Genomic DNA, 8153 nt, shown 5'->3' with positions numbered 1-8153 from the left:
AAATAAAAATAAAAACTGTACAGACATACCTGTGAAATACATTTCTTAGTTATATGATCTATCCCATTCATAAGATAGTCGGTTTAATTGGTTTTCCATGGCTACATAGGCGTAACCTCGAGCATTCAGTGTCTTTTCTTCTAAACATATGAACGGTCCGTCTCTGCATAAAGTAACAAATTCGGTATTTGAATAGGTTTGATTATTTGAACATTTACCTCCATGTGACCATTTTCCGCATTTGTGACATCTTTCTAGGTGTCGTGCTCTTCTTTTCGCTGCGGATTTTGATTTTCCTTTACCAAATTGTAACTTATTATCTTCGCATCTGGATTCTTTTCTAACTCCGTCCATTCTTTCTCTGATTACTGATACTAATTCACTCGGTAGTATGTCATTATTATGTTTAGTGATCAAAACGTGTAGCATTAGACCATGGTTTAGTTCACAGGCAGTCTTCATTTCGTAAAAACCTAAAAAAATAAAAATTCAGAATGGGGGGAGAAGACTAGTTCTTTAGGGTCTGCAAGGGAAAGACCATTCGGGTTCCATTTTCGAGAACTACACGAAAACAGACAATCTAACTCTAACAGAAATACATATTATCTTTTAAAGACTTGATTCTCCCCACACTTAGTTAGCTGTGGTGTCGAAATTGTGATTAACTTCGTTGTCGACTTCCATCGGACCATGTATGTAATGTTTAACTCTGTGACCATTAACTTTAAATTCAATCCCATTTGAATTTATCAATTCTATCGTTCCGTATGGAAAAACTCTTTTGACTATGAATGGTCCAGACCATCTTGATTTCAATTTTCCAGGAAATAGCTTGAATCTTGAATTGAAAAGAAGAACTCTGTCTCCTTCTTTAAATTCTTTTGAACTTCTGATTCTTTTATCATGCCATTTCTTCGTTCTTTCTTTATAGATTAACGAATTTTCGTATGCTTCATGTCTTAATTCTTCTAATTCGTTTAGTTGACTTAATCGTAGACGTCCGGCTTCATGTAAATCAAGATTACATGTCTTCAAAGCCCAAAATGCTTTGTGTTCAATTTCTACTGGAAGATGACATGCTTTTTCATAAACAAGTCTAAAAGGTGTGGTTCCAATTGGAGTTTTGTAGGCTGTTCTAAAAGCCCAGAGTGCATCCTCCAATTTAATGGACCATTCCTTCGGATTTGATCCTACGGTTTTCTCTAGAATACGTTTTAAGGCTCGGTTGGTATTTTCAACTTGTCCACTTGTTTGTGGATGATATGCGGTGGAGATTTTATGAGTTACTCCATATCTTTTAAGAACTTTCTCAAGTTGATTATTACAGAAATGAGTACCCCGATCACTTATTAAAGCTTTCGGTGTTCCAAACCTTGCAAAAAGACGTTTTAAAAAGTTGACTAAAACTCGTGCATCGTTAGTTGGGAGAGCTTGTGCTTCCGCCCATTTAGATACATAATCAATGGCTACGAGTATATATAGATTATTATGAGATTTTGGAAATGGACCCATAAAGTCAATACCCCAAATGTCAAATACTTCACATACTTGGATGACATTTTGTGGCATTTCATCACGTTGACTTATTTTTCCGGCCCTTTGAAAAGCATCACAGGATTTGCAAAGAAGGTGTGCGTCTTTGTAAATTGTAGGCCAATAGAATCCAGCATCATAAACTTTTTTTGCTGTTAGTTGAGGCCCATAATGCCCTCCTGTTGGTCCTGTGTGACAATGGTTTAATATTTTACTAGCTTCATCTCCAAATACACATCGGCGTATTATTCCATCGGGACAACTTTTAAACAGATGTGGATCTTCCCAAAAATAGTGTTTTATATCACTGAAGAATTTCTTTCGTCTTTGGTACGATAATCCTTTTTCAAGGAATCCACAAACTAAGTAGTTTGCATAGTCTGCAAACCATGGAATTTCATTATAATCTATCTTCAATAGATATTCATCAGGAAAGTTGTCTTGTATGGCCGATTCATTTAGAACTTCTAATTCGGGATTTTTAAGACGAGAAAGATGATCAGCGGCGAGATTTTCTGCTCCTCTTTTATCTCGGATTTCAATATCAAACTCTTGTAAGAGTAAGATCCAACGGATTAATCTTGGTTTAGCATCTTGTTTTGAAAATAGGTATCTAAGAGCAGAATGGTCGGTATAGACCACCGTTTTTGCTAGAACGAGATATGATCGAAATTTGTCAAAAGCAAAGACAATAGCAAGGAGTTCTTTTTCAGTAGTTGTATAGTTCGTTTGTGCTCCTTGTAATGTCTTACTAGCATAATATATAGGTTGAAATCGTTTTTCAATCCTTTGTCCTAAAACGGCTCCCATTGCAAAATCACTTGCTTCGCACATTAGTTCAAATGGTAGATTCCAATTTGGTGTTATCATGATCGGTGCATTAGTGAGTTTCTCTTTAAGAATATTAAAAGATTTGATACACTCATCTGAAAAGATGAATGGAGCATCCTTTTCTAGGAGTTTATTCATAGGAGTGGCAATTTTAGAAATTTTTTTTATGAAACGTCGGTAAAAACTGGCATGCCCTAGAAAACTCCTAACTCCTCTAACATTGGTGGGATGTGGAAGTTTAGCAATTACATCTACTTTAGCTCTATCCACTTTAATTCCTTCTTTTGAAATTTTATGTCCAAGAACGATGCCTTCTTTAACCATGAAATGGCATTTCTCCCAATTAAGTACTAGATTTGATTTTTCGCATCTAATTAGCATTCGTTCCAGATTAACTAGACATGATTTAAATGTATCACCGAAGACTGAAAAGTCATCCATGAATACTTCCATGCATTCTTCTATCATGTCGTGAAAAATCGCCATCATACACCTTTGAAAGGTTGCAGGGGTGTTGCAAAGTCCAAATGGCATGCGTTTGTAAGCAAAAGTACCATAAGGGCACGTGAATGTGGTTTTCTCTTGATCTTCGGGTGCTATTGGAATTTGAAAATATCCGGAAAATCCATCTAGAAAACAATAGTAACTATTTCCGGCTAATCTTTCCAACATTTGATCTATGAAAGGTAAGGGAAAGTGATCTTTTCTGGTGGCGTCATTTAATTTTCTATAATCAATACATACACGCCATCCTGTTACAGTCATAGTAGGAATAAGCTCATTTTTCTCATTTGTAATGACAGTCATGCCACCCTTCTTCGGCACGCATTGAACTGGGCTTACCCATGGACTATCAGAAATTGGATATATCAAACCTGCATCTAGCAGTTTAATAATCTCTTTCTTAACTACATCTTGCATATTAGGATTTAGTCTTCGTTGGCGTTGCACATACGTTTTATGACCTTCTTCCATAAGGATTTTATGTGTGCAATACGAAGGACTTATTCCTTTAATATCATGAATCTTCCATGCAATGGCTGGTTTATGAGCTTTCAACACAGAAATGAGTTGTGATTTCTCATTTTCAGTAAGAGAAGACGATATTATTACAGGTAATTCAGATTCACCATGTAAATAAGCGTATTCCAAATGGTTTGGAAGTGGCTTTAACTCTAATTTCGGAGGTTCTTCTATCGATGATTTGTATCGATATCTGTCTTCTTCTTTTAGCATTTGAATTTTTTCTGTTGTTGGTTCATATCCATTAGCTATAAGTGTAGCTAACATTTCAGCTTCATCAATTGGTTCATTACCTTCTCCTAAAGAACATTCTCCTGTTCCTTGTAATTCTGGAAATTCTTCTAATAATTCTGCATGTGCATCTATAGTTTGAATATAATAACATGTATCATCTGCAGATTGCGGTTGTTGCATTGCTCTATCAACTGAAAAGGTAACACTCTCATCCTCTATACTTAGGGTCAATTTCTTACCGAACACGTCTATCATTGCTTTAGCCGTGTTTAAGAATGGTCTTCCTAATATGAGAGGAACTTGAGAATCTTCTTCCATGTCCAAAACAACAAAATCTACTGGAAATACTAAAGTACCAACTTTAACTAGCATGTTCTCCATTATCCCTCTAGGATATTTTATTGATCTATCGGCTAGTTGTATGCTTATTCTGGTTGGTTTCAATTCTCCAAGGTCTAGTTTAGTGTATAGTGAATACGACATTAGATTTATACTAGCACCTAAGTCTGCCAATGCTTCTATTGAACTAAGACTACCCAGAAAACATGGAATTGTGAAACTTCCTGGATCAGATAATTTTTCTGGTATCTTATTCAACAGCACTGCTGAACAATTAGCATTCATAGTAACAGCCGAGAGTTCTTCCATTTTCTTTCTATTTGAGATTAGATCTTTTAAGAATTTAGCATATCTAGGCATTCCTGAAATCACATCAATGAAAGGAAGATTTACATTTATCTGTTTAAACATATCCAAGAATTTGGATTGCTCGGCTTCAAGTTTCTCTTTCTTCATTTTACTCGGGTAAGGAAGTGGTGGTTGGTATGGTTTAACATAAGGTTTATCCTTAACTGTGTTATCTTCATTAACCTTTTCAACTACCGGTTCTTTTTCCTTATCTTGATCAGGTTGTGGTTCTTGTGGAGTAGGAATGGCTTCATCAGAAGTTACAGGTATTTCAGGTGGTTTAAGTGTTGTACCACTTCTTGTGGTAATGGCTTTAGCTGTTTCACTCCGGGGGTTAGCATTTGTATCACTAGGTAGACTTCCCGGTTTTCTTTCACCTATTAACCTTGCTAGGTTACTCACTTCTTGTTCCAGATTTTGAATAGAAGCTTGTTGATTTCTAAATGCTTGAGTATTTTGTTCATTGGTTTGTTTCTGAGATGTGAAAAACTGCGTTTGAGTTTCAACTAGCTTCGTCATCATATCTTCTAAATTCGGCTTTTTATCATCGGTTTGTTGTGGTGGTTTGTTTTGAAAATTCGGTCTTTGCTGATTATAATTATTATTGGATACTTGTTGATTGCTAGGACCTTGTTGGTTGTTGTATGGAATATTTCGGTTATAATTCTGGTTTTGATTGTAAATCGGTCTTGGCGGTTGATAATTATTCTGATAATTATTTCCAGGCCTTTGGTTTATGTATGAAATATTCTCTCTTTGTTCCATTGTTAATTCAATACTGAGACAATCTTTTGTCAAATGTGGTCCTCCACACTGCTCACAACTAATTCGTATTGAGTGAATATCCTTAGTCATCTTTTCCATTCGTCTCTCCACAACATCTATCTTTGCGGAAATGGAATCTAAGTCATGGCTAGAATCGGCTCTAGCTGCTTTAGATGATCTAACGATGTCTTTTTCTTGGTGCCACTCATGTGAGTGGGAAGCAGTGTTATCAATAATTTTGTAAGCATCAGTTTCGGTTTTCTTCATAATAGAACCACCAGCTGCTATATCTATGTCTTTTCTTGTAGTGATGTCGCATCCTTGGTAGAATATTTGTACTATTTGACAGGTGTCTAAACCATGTTGCGGACATCCTCTTAACAACTTTCCATATCTTGTCCACGCTTCATATAGAGTTTCATTTGGTTTCTGTGTGAACGTAACAATTTCTGCTTGAAGTCTTACGGCTTTAGATGCAGGAAAGAATTGTTTAAGAAATTTTTCAACTAAAACGTCCCATGTATCAATCGCCCCTTCAGGTAACGATTCCAACCAATCTTTGGCTTCTCCCTTTAAAGTCCAGGGAAATAACATGAGATATATCTGTTCATCCTCCACTTCTCGGATTTTAAATAGTGTGCAGATCCTATTAAAGGTACGTAGATGTTCATTTGGATCTTCCTTCGGCGCACCACTAAATTGGCATTGATTAGTCACCATGTGTATAATTTGTCCTTTGATTTCATAATCTGGCGCATTAATGTCTGGATGAGTAATTGCGTGACCTTGGCCAGTGCGTTTAGCTCTCATTCGGTCTTCCATACTTAAAGGTTCCAGATTCTCCATAATTGAATTTGTTGAATCGGTATCACTAGATGATTCTGATTTAATGGTTCGTTCCTCAACAATCTCTGTTTGAATGATTGGTGGCTCCGGAGGAAAGTTTAATGGTTCAGGATCTATGAACCGTTCCTGAATATTCTCCGGATTCTCAATTGTGAGGTCGGGTTCAAAAAATGGATTATCGGAAATTTGAACTGAAGTACTTGGTCTACCGGATGACGATTCTAAAGAAAAATCAACGGCGGTTATATTTGCTAAATGTCTTGATCTAGTTACAGGTGGTGAACGTACAAAAGGTGGTGAACGTCTTGCTCGGTGCATTCACTGAATATCCTATTAGTTTTTAAAAAGGAAAGAAAAATTATAATAAGTTATACAATCAATAGACTTTTCTGATTTTGCCTACATTTTGAATAGCCAAAAGATGCAGCAGAGGGGCATGATTCGTTTGGTCTCAATATAATTGAGGACTGTTTGGCTCCAATAACCCGGTCCACGTACAAATCCAACTATTACTACGAACCAGAAAATTTTGATGTCTATTAATTTAACCACTCAAAATAAATTTTCGTAATTTTAAGAAATTTAGATAAGAAGTAGAATAAAAATCTATGTCCTAAAACTAGAATAGCGAGAAATAAGAAAGAAAAAGAGTTCGTCGGAAAAAGGTTGAAAAAGAAAAATGGTTGAAAAATAAAAGGTGACGAAAAAATAAAAGAAACTTATAAAACTTAAAAATACTTGACTAACCTAACCTTATTACTACAACTAACTTAAAATTATAATCGCAAATTGAAATTACTAATTGGAATGATAATTGATACATAGGTAAAAGTCGTCTAAAAATATTAAAGCTTACAAGAAAAACTAAATCCCAAATGGAAATAACTTAAAAAGAAACTAAAACTTAAAAAGGCGTCGCAAAATTCTAAAGCACCTAAATCTTAGTCTAAAGAAAAAGCACTTAAGGAATTCTACGGCAAAGCCTAAAAATCTAGGAGTAAAAATGACTATGGCAAAAACTAAGTTTAAAATTAAATATGAGCGAAAAATACAAATATTACGTTACAACGATTGAAAAGGGACAAAATATAAAAATATACAAAAAGTTGTAAAAAGTACAATTTTTATAAAAATATTATTTTTATATTATTTATTTAATAAAACTACTAATTTTACAATTTAATTAAACTAATTTAACTAAAATATAAATTAAATAAAACTTAAATTAAAAATAAACTTAATTATAATAATAATAATAATTAGGGTTAATAATAATAATAATTAATAATAATCCGTAATAAATGCAGGATTAGGGCTTCCTGTTCGTGTGTCAGGTCCCCTCCGCGACTTGCGGTATTCAAAGCTTCAAACCCCGCGACTCGCGGGGTTCAGAAATTCAGATGACAGGTTTAATCTTCGACGCGTTTTTATTTATTTATTTATTTATTTATTCTGTTTTCTGTTTTTATATAAATAAAAGATATTTAAATAAAACTTATATTTTTATAAACTAAAATAAAAATAAAGAAACTTATAAAACTTAAATATTTAACAAAATCTTAAAAATACTTATATTTTTGTTTTTCTTTTTATATTTTCGAATATTTAAAACGTATTTTTACAAAAGTGACTTTTAATAGAAGTAAACTAAAAATCTCTTTTTTTTTATATTAGCGTTGCGCTTGTGGCGTTTAGAAAGTTCCCCGGCAGCGGCGCCAAAAATACTTGATGTGGTAGCGGAGTGGTATATAATACTATTAAATTTTACAACGAAACACTATTAAATACGATACAATTTTACACAAGATATTTATTTATTTACAGAATGGATATACTTAAACCTTGCTACAACACTTATAGGCAGTGTACCTAATCGTACAGTAGTGTAGTTTTTAGTAAGTCCGGTTCGTTCCACAGGGAATCTTTTTTAAACAAAGCTCAACGCTATATTAGTTTACTTTTATAAAAATACAAATATATATATATAAGTAATATTATTATTATAAAGGGGGGTTTTTACCTTTTAATGACCGGTTTGTCGATTTTAAAACTTTAGTCGCAGTTAAAACCAAATGTAAAATATTAAAAATAAATACAAGACTTAAATTAAAGCATGAAGTAAATAACGATAAATGAAATTGCGAATAATAAAAGTGCGATAAAATAAACTTGCGATAATTAAAAAGTACGATAATTAAAAGTGTGATTAAATACAATAACAATAAAAATGCGAT

Source organism: Rutidosis leptorrhynchoides, chromosome 1 (assembly GCF_046630445.1).
Source record: "Rutidosis leptorrhynchoides isolate AG116_Rl617_1_P2 chromosome 1, CSIRO_AGI_Rlap_v1, whole genome shotgun sequence".
Lineage (NCBI taxonomy): Eukaryota > Viridiplantae > Streptophyta > Magnoliopsida > Asterales > Asteraceae > Rutidosis > Rutidosis leptorrhynchoides.
Note: the sequence above shows the minus strand (reverse complement) of the source record.